General features: G+C 39.3%; 1 protein-coding gene across 8 annotated transcripts in view; it reads right to left on the bottom strand.

Moving 5' to 3' along the window:
- The window catches only part of atrnl1b (attractin-like 1b), a 617,494-nt gene that overhangs the window by 110,446 nt on the left and 492,526 nt on the right, over positions 1-14,522 (bottom strand). The gene's annotated exons all lie outside the window — the stretch shown is intronic.

Raw genomic sequence — 14,522 nt, 5'->3', positions numbered from 1 at the left:
TAAGGAGTTTGCACGTTCTCCCCATATTTACGTGGGTTTCCTCCGGGTGCTCTAGTTTCCCTCCACTGTTCAAAATGTACCAAGGGTGCAGGCTAATTGGGCAGCAGGGGCTTGTGGGCTGAAAGGGCCTCTTACCATGTTGTATGTCTAAATTTAAATTTAAAAATTTAAATTTAGTTATGAGTGACAATTATAGAAACATTATCAGTGCAGAAATTCTCATTTCATTTTGACCCAAACAAATATTTGAAATAGTGCTTGCATGAGAAAATGTCTGGTGATTCCTGACGCAAGAGTATGCATTTCCTGAGGATGAAAAATGTATGAAGAGGAGAGAAATAGCATGAGAAAAGTTGGAATATATTTTGAAATCTGGAGAGGCCTTGTGCTGAAAATCCATCATCTTCTGAAGGCACCTATTTCTTGTTACAAACTCTTGTCCTGCAGTTATAATCTTGATATGCAAATTTAAAGAGATACCGAAGTATCTAATACAGCCCAATATCTGACTCAATTGCATCAAACTGCTACCCTGGTTAGATATGTGGCAAAAAGCTCCTTTAATATTTAGCGATCGGAGTTGCATTTTTTTGATGTTGATTGAATTTTTATCCCATTGTAGCTAGTGCATGGTGAACATTAAGGTTTGCATGGGTAAGTAATGAGTGACAAGTCTAAATAATAATACTTTGCTGCAAGCATAGTTGTGGCAGCCAATTACTGAATGAAACAGCACGATAACCCAGCAGTTCTCCTGAGGTCTGCCATCTTCTCTCATTAACAACCTTTGAGTTCTCAATGCTGGGTGGCAAATCCACCCAATCCATTATCTGCTTTCATGAGTGTGAGACAGGGCAGCCTTTTTTTGCTTTACTGCAAGTTCTGTCATTGCATGGTTTTTTGTTAGCTAGTTCCAGAGTATCAGAGATTTCCATTTAGCTGCAGTCTTTATTTTCATTCACCAAAATGAAGCCCTGTGAATAATTGCTGCAGTGCCAGGATTTCATGACTGTGTGCAAGTGCTCATTCAGGCAACCCAGAGTGATACCAGACAAAAGCATACTGCACCACATTTAATAAACTGTCCCAAAGCCTATCATAAGGAAATAATCAGACAAAATTTATCAAATTGTGTTTTTGATGGTGTTATATTCAATAGCACATGTCATCAAGTGGTTTTGTAAGCCTTTGCAGGTGTTCCTGATGTTGCAAAGTAGTTTTCTTTCATAGAAGCAGCTTAATCCACAGGATCCACAATTGAGCAAGGAAGTCATTTTTGTGATGATTACTACACATTGAATCGCTTGCACAGCAAACAAGGTACGTTTTAAGGAAAAAGCCTCTTTCACTCCTGCTTTATTTCTGCAAACCTTTGCAAAACAAACACCTATGCTAGCACACATCGCAGTGGGTTTCCTTCAGTCCCTGGTAACCGAAAGAAGAGGACGCTCAGGTAATAGCCAAATCATTGCAGTCACCACATATATTTGATCCATACTCCTTCTGAAGAGCTGACTGCACCCATTGAGACATACAGATGTGGGTCCCTTTGCATCAGTCTTCCCAACAAAGGGCATTGAGAGCAAAATCACAAAAGCACCTGATAGGTTTTGGTGCCTCTCTCCTCCAATATGAATTTGGTTAATCTCATGGATTCTGTGTACTATGGATGAATTCACATCCGCTTAAATAACAGGTTTATCTAGTTTTAAGAAGGGAAATTCTAGTTCAGGGCCAGGCAGGAATAAAGGTATTTTGCCAACCATATAACCACTTACAGCACAGAACAGGCCAGTTCGGCCCTACTAGTCCATGCCGTAGCAAATCCCCACCCTCCTAGTCCCACTGACCAGCACCCGGTCCATACCCCTCTAGTGCCCTCGTATCCATGTGACGATCTAGTCTTTCCTTAAATGTAACCAATGATCCCGCCTCGACCACGTCTGCCGGAAGCTCATTCCACATGCCCACCACCCTCTGCGTAAAGAAATTTCCCCTCATGTTCCCCTTATAATTTTCCCCCTTCAATCTTAAACTATGTCCTCTAGTTTGAATCTCCCCCTTTCTTAAATGAAAAAGCCTATCCACATTTGCTCTGTCTGTCCCTTTTTAAAATCTTAAACACCTCTATTAAGTCCCCTCTCAATCTTCTACGCTCCAGAGAAAAAAGCCCCAGTCTGCACAACCTTTCCCTGTAACTCAGGGAATCTGAACAAATCTTTGAAATGCACAAGATACCAATCGTGGAGCAGCACATGGAGAAATAGAAAGATTGCATTGATTAAGCGACATATTATTTGCCAGATATATTAACGATTTGGAGAACAGAGAGACCGAGGAGCACAAGTAGATCAAAGTGGCAGCACAGGTGGAGGAGATGGTGAAAAAGCCCTTAGGCACACTTGCTTTAATCACGTGTGGCTTTGAGTACGTGTTGGAACGTTGTGTTACAGCTGTACAAGATTTTATTGAGACTGCACCTGGAATAATGTGCAGTTCTTGTCAGAATATTATCAGAAGAATGTAATTAAGCTAGAGAGGAATGCAGAAAGATTTCACAAAGATACCACCAGGAATGGAGAGGTTGCGTTCCAAGGAGAAATTGGATAGGCTGGGATTGTTTTCCTGGGATGAAAGGAGGTTGTGGAGTGACCTTATGGAGGTTTATAACATCATGAAGAGCATGGATTAGATGAATTGGCACAGTCTTTTTTGTTCCTGGATAAGGAGATCTAAAATTAGAGGGCATAGATTTAAGATGGAAGGGAAAGATTTAAAGAAGATCCAAGAGGCAATTTTTTCAGTCACAGAGCAGTGGTATTTGAGATTAGGCGACAGAGACAGGTACAATTACAATGTTTAAAACACATTTGGACACATACATAGATAATAAAGGTCTCAAGGAAAAGGGGCTAAATGCAGTCAAATGTGACATTGGCAAGTTGAGATAAAGAGGGACATGGTTTGGTACCAGGATATCATCCTCTTCTTCAATGTCAGCAAGACCATAGAAGCTGTTATAGACTTCTGGAGGAAGGGAGATCCCTCGTTGGTCCACATCAAAGGTGTTCAGGTTGAGATAGGAGAAAGCTTGAAGTTTCTGGGGTAAACATCTCCAGTCCTGTTCCAGCCATGTTGATACACCTCTACTTCAGAAATCTGAGGAAATATGGCATAACATCTGCATGCATCCCTTACCAACCTTTATAGATGCATCAGTGAAAGCATCGTGTCCATGAATCAGTATAATTAGTGCCCTCAACACTGAGAAAAAGCAGCACGACAGAAACTGCTCCTCCCAAAACTACAAGAAACTGCAGAAGGTTGTGAATATGGCCCAGGCCATCACACCTAAACCCCGTTTACCTCCGTTGACTCAATCTATAACATTTGCTGCTTTGAAAAAGCAGCCATTATACTGAAAGACGCATCTCACTCCAGCCACATTCTCTTCACACCCTTCCTTTCAGGAAGAAGATTCACAAGAAGGGGGATCGAGTACCACCAGTTTTCTCGTAAGACTATAAAAATGATAATACCTATGCTCTTAAAAGGTGGTAAAATAGACAAAAGCAATGACAGATCCACTTGTCACAATTTGGTCATGTTTAAAATAATGGACTCAGTTATTGGGACTATATCAGAGGAACACCTGTAAAATCAGAGACATTCATAAATGTCTCCCCTTGATACTGACAGCAGTGAAGAACATTATGCCTTCTTCCACCAGTCACCATTTTAAATGTGCAGTATTTTTAAATCCAAATCAACACAAAAAAAAACCAGAGCCCCAGTTGGACTCCCCGTTTGGAACACACCAGTCCTGGTTAGTAGCTATTAATAATAAAGCATGAGACTAGTCTCTCAGTATTAGATGGCATAAAGGTAAATGTATGACAACTTGTATTAATTACAATGAGACACTACAAAGTGCGGCCCACTTGTTAAGTCTCAGCAGATCCATCTCAGCAAAGTATTATCATTATTCATCGTTGTCTGAGGAAAATGGTGCTTGAAGATCATGATCTCAAACCCATCATGAAACTCAGGGACTGGAAGACAACCAGAAGCCCTGATCACCTATATGCATTATAAAACTCAGGACTGGAAAAATAGTGCAGTCACAATGAATGCCTCCCACTGCACTGACAATTTCAGCCGACACGTCAGCGTGATCTCCGAGGCTGCTTTTTCTCAGCTTTGAGGGGACTAATTAGACTGCTTCACTGGACACCTCAGGTTGTTTGCTTGCCCTAGACCAGACTCCAAAACATTCTATTCCTAGCTCTTACATGGCAAGAAATTAAATTTAAATTTGGACATACAGCCCACGACTCCATGCACTCGAATTACACCAAATTAACCAACACCCTTGGTACATTCCAAATAGTGGGAGGTAATCTGAGCCCCCGGGGAAAACCCATGCAGAAACAGGGAGAATGTAAAAACTCCTAACAGACAGCACGGGATTCGAACCCCAGTCCCAACACTGGTGCTGCACTAATTACTACACCAATCATGTCGCCTTAATTTCTTGCCATGTAAGAGGAATAGAATATTTTGGAATTCTCGTCTAGGGCAAGCAAGCAACCTGAGGAGTCCAGAGAAACAGTATATAATTAGTGCACATCCAGTGTCTATAGGAAATAAAGGTTAACGTTGGTTCCTCTTTACTTCCTATGGATGCAGTATTACCTGCTGAGTTTCTCCAGCACTTTTGTGTATTAGTGTCCCATTTATTTGGTATTTTTAATACTGCAAATGTATTCTTTCATGACTTAAGGGAACATGGACACAGTTGTGACCAAAATGTAGGATTATGGAAGGTCTCTGAAATTCACTGTACAGAAAATGAAAGGTTAAGCAGAGAGCGTCTCGACGAATAGGCCACAATGGGAGAGGAGAGAAGAGAGCAAGGGAAGCACAGCAAACCAGATTTGGAGAAATACAGACTGTAAATAAGAGCCATTAAAGTATTGGTGGACAAAGAGTAAAACGGTGTTGACCAGGGAAAAATGGTGGCCAAGGTTTTAATGCCGATAGGATGAGTTTTGGCAAAGGTAGAATGTAAAAGGTAAGGAAGAAGGTCACTGAAAGAACCACTGGGTGGCATAGTGTGCAAAATCTCAGCAGTGATGGGAGGAGGGGTCAGTTTTGGAACCAATAGAAGAGAAGGAATGGAAAGTTAAAAGCCAAGAATACAATTCCTACTTTATCTAGAAACATGAAGAATGGTGAGCCTTCATCACTAGTATAAAGTGTTTTATGTCAGGACCACTAGCTACATTGATTACACCAGAATAGAACTAATAATATAAACAAATTTAAAGGTGACCGTACATATGTAGAATCGCTTTAGAATAAAACTCCTTTATTGAGAATAATATAACATGAGATTGATCTCTTGGATATATATGACAATTCCTGCAAAATGAAATATGTAAGCTTATATCAGTTAACAGAAAGAATGAGGTAAATATGAAAACATATCTATATATATATATCTATATATCTATATATATCTATATCTATATATATATCTATATATCTATATCTATATATCTATATCTATATCTATATATATCTATATCTATATATTTTCTTTGGCTTGGCTTCGCGGACGAAGATTTATGGAGGGGGTAAAAAGTCCACGTCAGCTGCAGGCTCGTTTGTGGCTGACAAGTCCGATGCGGGACAGGCAGACACGGTTGCAGCGGTTGCAGGGGAAAATTGGTTGGTTGGGGTTGGGTGTTGGGTTTTTCCTCCTTTGCCTTTTGTCAGTGAGGTGGGCTCTGCGGTCTTCTTCAAAGGAGGCTGCTGCCCGCCAAACTGTGAGGCGCCAAGATGCACGGTTTGAGGCGTTATCAGCCCACTGGCGGTGGTCAATGTGGCAGGCACCAAGAGATTTCTTTAGGCAGTCCTTGTACCTTTTCTTTGGTGCACCTCTGTCACGGTGGCCAGTGGAGAGCTCGCCATATAACATGATCTTGGGAAGGCGATGGTCCTCCATTCTGGAGACGTGACCCATCCAGCGCAGCTGGATCTTCAGCAGCGTGGACTCAATGCTGTCGACCTCTGCCATCTCGAGTACTTCGACGTTAGGGATGAAAGCGCTCCAATGGATGTTGAGGATGGAGCGGAGACAACGCTGGTGGAAGCGTTCTAGGAGCCGTAGGTGGTGCCGGTAGAGGACCCATGATTCGGAGCCGAACAGGAGTGTGGGTATGACAACGGCTCTGTATACGCTTATCTTTGTGAGGTTTTTCAGTTGGTTGTTTTTCCAGACTCTTTTGTGTAATCTTCCAAAGGCGCTATTTGCCTTGGCGAGTCTGTTGTCTATCTCATTGTCGATCCTTGCATCTGATGAAATGGTGCAGCCGAGATAGGTAAACTGGTTGACCGTTTTGAGTTTTGTGTGCCCGATGGAGATGTGGGGGGGCTGGTAGTCATGGTGGGGAGCTGGCTGATGGAGGACCTCAGTTTTCTTCAGGCTGACTTCCAGGCCAAACATTTTGGCAGTTTCCGCAAAGCAGAACGTCAAGCGCTGAAGAGCTGGCTCTGAATGGGCAACTAAAGCGGCATCATCTGCAAAGAGTAGTTCACGGACAAGTTTCTCTTGTGTCTTGGTGTGAGCTTGCAAGCGCCTCAGATTGAAGAGACTGCCATCCGTGCGGTACCTGATGTAAACAGCGTCTTCATTGTTGGGGTCTTTCATGGCTTGGTTCAGCATCATGCTGAAGAAGATTGAAAAGAGGGTTGGTGCGAGAACACAGCCTTGCTTCACGCCATTGTTAATGGAGAAGGGTTCAGAGAGCTCATTGCTGTATCTGACCCGACCTTGTTGGTTTTCGTGCAGTTGGATAATCATATTGAGGAACTTTGGGGGACATCCGATGCGCTCTAGTATTTGCCAAAGCCCTTTCCTGCTCACGGTGTCGAAGGCTTTGGTGAGGTCAACAAAGGTGATGTAGAGTCCTTTGTTTTGTTCTCTGCACTTTTCTTGGAGCTGTCTGAGGGCAAAGACCATGTCAGTGGTTCCTCTGTTTGCGCGAAAGCCGCACTGTGATTCTGGGAGAATATTCTCGGCGACACTAGGTATTATTCTATTTAGTAGAATCCTAGCGAAGATTTTGCCTGCAATGGAGAGCAACGTGATTCCCCTGTAGTTTGAGCAGTCTGATTTCTCGCCTTTGTTTTTGTACAGGGTGATGATGGTGGCATCACGAAGATCCTGAGGCAGTTTACCTTGGTCCCAACAAAGCCTGAAAAACTCATGCAGTTTGGCATGCAGAGTTTTGCCGCCAGCCTTCCAGACTTCTGGGGGGATTCCATCCATACCTGCTGCTTTGCCACTTTTCAGTTGTTCGATTGCCTTATATGTCTCATCCAGGGTGGGAACCTCATCCAGCTCTAGCCTTAGGGGCTGTTGAGGGGGCTGGAGCAGGGCGGAATCTTGGACTGAGCGGTTGGCACTGAAAAGAGATTGGAAGTGTTCTGACCATCGGTTGAGGATGGAGATCTTGTCGCTGAGGAGGACTTTGCCGTCTGAGCTGCGCAGCGGGCTTTGGGTTATATATATATCTATATCTATATATATCTATATATATCTATATATCTATATATAGATATATATAAATCTATATCTATCGATAGATATATGTATATATATTCTGAAGTATTCAGAAATCATGGAGTGCAAAATCAGATTTTGGCTGAGTAAATTATTGTAGAAGGAATAAGACTGAAGAGGTCCCATTAATCTTATTATTCTCTTTATTCCATTTTCTAAGTTTCTCAAGTTGATGAGAGAATAGTGGAGCTAGCAAAACATTTTTAGCTTAGATCTTCATTTAAAATTTGCATGCAATAAGTTTATACTTAGATTATCCATTTTTGGATCATTTAGTTGATTCTAATTATATATTTTCGCTTACAAAAGTAGTCAAAGATTTGCAACATGATTTTGGAAAGTTTTTATTTGATGAATAAACAAATTTCAATACAGTATTTAAAAACGTGATTGTCAATACTGTTTCAAAGTGAGTGCTGTTGAATAAGCTATGTAAAAACATATACTAGATGTGTCGATATTTATTTGTTGATGTGGAAGAGTAAAGGCTACAAACATAGTGTAATATGTCCACGATGTTTACAATTGCTTCGATTAAAAGCTGAATAATCAAGTTGAATTTGCCTGATTTCACACATCAATATTTCTAAAAGAATACATAATTAAGAATTTAATTACAATATCATTTGTATTATTCTGTAAGGTTTATGAATACAGTGTATTCTATTTTACTCTCATGTACCTATGTAACATTTATACGATGAAAAAAATACAAATAAAAATATTGAAAGTAAAAAAGAATTTAATTAATACATAACAATATTAAATTCCAAAGACTAAATATGGCACAATGGATGAAAAAGGAGCACCTGTTCTGTTTAGATAATGACAAAAGATTCCAGTTTTGGTCTTTATGTGCTTTTTTGTTGAATTTATACCTTGCTTTATAAATCTTCATTCCAATGGGGAGCAAATAAATCAACAGTTTAAAGATCAGATCATTCATCCCAAAACTATACAGTAAAGCACCTGGTATCCAGTACCGAATAAGTGAGTTTTCTGGTTGTTTGAGGGTCACTCTCACAATGTCTAACTAATACATTTGCATTAAGAATCAACAGTTTAAAAGACAAAAACATGATGCTGTACTTACACTGAACAAACGTCATTTGCATGAATATATAAATCTTAAAACATTTACTTTATTTTCAGTCACATTCTTTAAAAACATTTTTACCACCACTGCATCGGCAGGTTCCTCCCCTCCATGGAGCCACCTGAAAGATAATTAAGCCCCCCCCCCCCTTCCCCAAGTTTACAGATAAAGCCTTAGTAATATACTGAATAATATACTAATAAACATTCTTACTAAGCAGGGATAAGGAGACACTTTAAGAGAGTCACCCCAAAGGCAAGCAGCATCAACCAGATATTCATCCTTGGCAACACCATTTTATTCAAACACAACATTACTCAAACAGCTGCTACGAGCAAAGCGTGACCAAGGCTCTCCACTGGTGGAATATTTGCTCCCATCTTCACCCAAAGGTTTACATGTTACTTTGGAGAATATTTACTTTACAATTTTAAACTTTTATTTATTCTTATTTAATTTAATTCTATTTTTTTTTTTGCCCCTTTTTTTGCTGGTTGTTTGAGGTTGCCAGTTGCTTGAATTCCAGATAACAGGGGTTTTATTGCACATTCATTACAAAATTTAGATGGTATTTAATTAAATGTTCTACAGTATATTATGGGGAAGGAACAATTCACATGTAATGACATTCAATATTGTCAACACTTAAATGTTTTTAAGGACATGAACCCAACACAAACCTTTCAGAAATCCAAAATCTTCGAAAGAACTTGCCGTTCTAATGCCTAAGGCAATATTATATCTTATGGAAGTTATCAAAATGACCACTGCAGGATTCTACAGAAGCAGTATCAGTGACAGAAAAGCTATCATTAATTTCAACTCAGATTTTCAGTGGCTATAATTTAAATGTCATGTAATATCTTGAAGCTCTCCAGTGCCAGGAACAATTTGAAAATAGTCATTTAAAAAAAAAACCCAATTCTTTTCTTTCTTCAGACTGATCTATTTTATTATCAATATCTCCCTTAAAAACACACTTCTCTGGCCACTGTGAAAATAGAAAAGAAAATGAGTTTTTAACTTCAAACCTAACCCACATAATTTTCAAACCAATATGTTTGCAGAGTTTCTTTTGACACAAAAACAAAGATATACATCAATGAACCTATTTTTTTTTTGCTGAAAAGCTGGAAACAGAAAACATTTTTTAAATAAAATCTTTCTTCCCCTGAACCATCCATGCCTTTCATTGTTTTTATCATGGTGTACTGTTAGGTCTGACAAAGTGCGTCGTTCAGAAGATTCATCAGTTATTTGAAATAATTTTTTCACTTTGCCTTCTGAGCACCACAAACTTGATTCAAGTTCAGGACACTTAATGGCTTAAAAAGTACAGTTATCGAAATAAATAAAATGTTAAGAAGTGGAAATACTGTACTAAAAAAGGCTGCCTGATCATTTTTCAGTTCTTGTTCTAGTACGATCAATTTTTCTTTTTAATCCTTGACACTTTCCAAATTGAACACAAATAATTCAGAACTGATTAATTTATAGAAGACTTGAAGGCATTAACAAGTCATTCAATTCAACACTTTCACATATATAATCTGGCACCTAATGCTACACCTCTCTGTTCTATCTCCCTGACAAATGCTAAAGTACAAAAAAGGATTTAAATTTACACTCCATAATTCATTATCCATCAATATTTTGTAAAATGTTTGATGGATAAACCAACATTTCGGGCTTGAGCCCTTTGTCAAGGTGTGAGCAAAAAGCAGGCAGATGCTTTTATTCAGGCTCATACCTTGACAAAGGGCTAAGGCCCAAAACATTAGTTATGTTTCTTTGCCATAAAGAACACTGTGTGATCTGTTGAGTTTCTCCAGCACTTTTGTGTATTAATCTTCAGAATGCATTTCCTTCTTTCATGGAGATCCATTGACATAGAGCTTATAATTTTCATGATTTGTTAAAGTACTTTACAACAAATGAAGTACTTCATTGGCTGTAAAGTACTTTTAAATCCATCTGCAGCTGTAATCTAGGAAACACCACAGTCAAATACAGAAAGCTCCCATCAACACCATTGAGATAGCAACCAGATAATAGGCCTTAGAAACATAGGATGCATAGGTGCTCTGCGGTTAGTAAACGATGAGTGCAAAATAAAAGGTTGAAAAGCACTGCTCGAGACCAACTTCTAGTGTCAGTCTTAAATTAAAACCAGCAAGAGTTTCTCATTGGTCCCATTGGCTGCAAAGCTAAAGGTGGCACCCTGGTGCAGTCAGTGCTCATACCTACCCTTCACAGCAATAAGCCAAAGTTTTGGTGGGAAGAGGGGTGCAGGCCGTGGGGTGGGGTGAGGTCAGATCCAGTCCAATAAAATTAGATTTATAAACTGTTCAGTAATATTGCTACAAGTACTTAGATCTCTGCAATCCTATTTTTCAACTGGTAAATAAGGAAGTATTATCAATGATGAATGTTGTTTATTTGTCCTTGCTGCTTTCTCATGGAATCTGGCCTTGGACTACCCAAACCCCTGCCTGACCATAACCCATGGAGGAGTTCCAAATTACCGTGTCCTAAATTGCACAGATCCAATTCATAGAATGTAGATGGAAAAAAAAACCTGCAGATGTTGGAACAAAACCAGAAAATTCCAGGAGCACTTAACAAGTCACGCAGCAGATGTACAATGAGAAACTGAACATTTTAGGCCCGAGGCCCTTCTTCAGACTTAGGAGATGGAAAAAAAAAAAGCAGACCAGTTTTCAGAAGGTGGGAAAGGGATGAGGGTAATCAGAAATAGAAAAGCAGAATATTTGAAATCTCATAGGTCAGGGGACATCTCTGGGGAGAAAAACAGAATTAATGCTTTAGGGCTGATGACCTTGCATCAGAGCTGAAATAGAAGTTGCTCACTTCTGCATTCCCATCTTCAATCCTGAAGAGCATGCTTTTTTGACTAATATTCTTCTAAACTGTATGAAATCTTTGGCTGAAGGTAGAGTACTCATGAGGTGATGGTCATTAACAGAATCCAATGAACTCTGATGAAGGGCTCAGGCCTTCGTTTATCTCTTTGCCTCCTATGGATACTACAGGCCCTGCTGAGTTTATCCAGCACTTTGAAGTATTCACCATGCTCAATGAGAATGAGCATGAGATGCTGTAGTATCTACTTCCCCACATACCTTTGTACAATTTATGCACATTTCACTCCACGAGTTAATGCAAAATAAAGTAATGGAAAATTAAGGATTAAATGAAACACGCAGATAAGTGGAGTTGAGTTGAGTCCACCGCCGAGTCAGCCATGATCTTACTGAATGGTGGAGCAGGCTCAATGCGTTAGATGATTGACCCTGCTCCTATTTCAACAGCGGAGGCCAGGATTAAACCCGAGTTGGAGGAGCTGTGAGCCAGCAGCACCAAGGGCAGCGTTATTGTCCAACAGACATTTCCAATAATAATTCAAACTACAGAAGCAATTGAAAATGGAAATGTTTAAAGCCAAATAATTAACTGCTCTTAAAAAAAATTACAATTAAAAAACTTGTAAATTAACTAAAACAAATTTGTCATTTAAAACCATCTCTCTCTCCATTCAATTACATTATATAGCCACGGCTCCCACTATCAATGACATGAAAGTTCACTCTCCAGTACAGGACTCTAAGTGGAATCTATTGACATTAAGTTTTTCCACCCAAAAAAGTACATTTCGCAGGCAATGTTTCGAAATAATTTGATTGGATCTTTTACGCCATCTCACTTGGTTGATAAGGTTACAACATAATGACCCATCTAAAAGTCTCTGTACTTTACTTCAGTGCCACCTGGATCTCAAGGCCGGACTGCACTTTCTGGTTCAAAGATAAGAATATTTACCAGGGAACTGACACCAAAACCCAATATGAATATTAGAGAGGAGAAAAGGTGGTAAAATAGAGAAGCAAAAGAATTATTGGGCAGAGACAATTGTTCATAAAATGCCCCCTTGTTATCTTTTCACATGTAGACATCTGTGCAGATAACCATTTAAAGAAGTATATAAAATTAAGTGCTATTGTTTCTTTGTCGGCAGAAACCAATATTAGTGGCAAAATAGGTCAATAGGATGCACACTCTGTCAAAATAATTGTCTTAAAAGTCATTCAGATTTTATTTATCTGTTTTTAACAGGATTAACTCACTAACATTGAGCAAAATTTATTCCACACCACGTAAGTAATTAAAAAAAGTGAATTATAACAGCGAGTAATTGGGATACAGCCCAGTCACCATTGTCAAATGTTACTGCAGTGAGATTTGCCAAGAAATTAAAATATTTTAAAAGCAGTCCAACCACAAACATATGGATGATGTATGATTAATGGATTTCGCTGTACATTGTCATGAGCAATGCTGAATGTTTTCATTCCAAATTACAGAGTAGGTCATTAAACATGTCCCCATCATTAAGGAACAGCTGTTGAAACAGGTCACCTTGTGGTGCCCTGTAATCTGATTTTTTTTTTCAGAGCCCTCTCAAGAGACAATAGAGGCAAGGGAAATACTCCCACTGGGCTACAAAACTCCAGGTAAGCTGCTCCTGGGTAGCTAAGGCTGTGAAGAGCACATTGAAACATCTCATTTTGTGCACTTTTTGTTTCAAAAGAGTAATCGAAATGAAGAAATTGGATTCAATGGACAAGAATTCTTGAGACCACACCTGGCGTTGCCAAAGTCATATCTCCAAAATGGCGACATCCACTGATTTTGTCAACATCACAACTCAAGCAGTAATTGAAACTAATTTCTGATTTCCAACATCTGCAGCATTTTTTTCTGTTAAATATAGTTTCAGTCACAATTGATGACCTTCCTTTATTTCCTTAGTTATCCATGGTGAGATATTCCTACCCTTATTGTCTTTGTCTTTAACTGGAATATACTTGTTGAGCACTGTGAAAAATCTCTGAACATTTTTCACTGCTCCCAGTCTACGTCAACCCACTGGTACTTCATCCCATTGTCGTCTCCTTATATGAAGCATAACACACTTGTTCTGGATCTTACTCTCACACGTTCAGTCTGGTTAGAAATTCAACCATACTATGAGCATTCACTCTGAGAGGATTCCTAGCTTTGAGATAATTAATCTACCTTGTCTCATAACAGAGGACCACATCTAAGATGGCATGTTCCCTAGTAGGTTTTGTAACATGCTGTTCAAGCAAACTATCATGGATGCGTTCTATGAAGTACTCTACAAAGTCTCCTCAACCAACATGTGTCAGTTAAAATCTCCCATGACAATTGCCATTCCATTCTTACAGAAATCAGTTATTTATTTGTTTGTTACCTGTGTCACCATAATGTTATTTTTTGGTAGCCTGTTGTCTAATCACATCAATGACATTTCCCCTAACTATTCCTAATGTGTACCTAATTCAACTTTTTCAATTTAGCTTTTTTTTCCTAGGAGCTTATATGATTTCTCACGATCGCTCTGAACTCATCTTTAATCATGAGTGCTACCTTACCTCCCTTTTCTTCCTTCCCATCCTTCTGAATTATCTAACACTCCTGACCAATTCCCAGGCATCTATACCCTGCAACCATGTTTCTGCAATGGCTATCAAATCATACTTGTTTGTATTGATTGAAACCATGAGATCATTAACCTTGTTTTGAATACTGATAATCAATCAGTTTTTACAGTTAAGTTGCACTGTAGCCCTTCTTGACTCTCGTATTTGATTTTTTTGCCTTATCCCCCATTCCTTTCTGATCCCTTGCCGTTTCTCAGCCTCTTACCCTCTCCCCACCTCCACCCTACTTAATCTTGCTCCTTGAAATAGT

Source organism: Narcine bancroftii, chromosome 10, assembly GCF_036971445.1.
Source record: "Narcine bancroftii isolate sNarBan1 chromosome 10, sNarBan1.hap1, whole genome shotgun sequence".
Classification (NCBI taxonomy): Eukaryota; Metazoa; Chordata; class Chondrichthyes; order Torpediniformes; family Narcinidae; genus Narcine; species Narcine bancroftii.
This window is presented reverse-complemented; position numbering and strand designations above follow the sequence as displayed.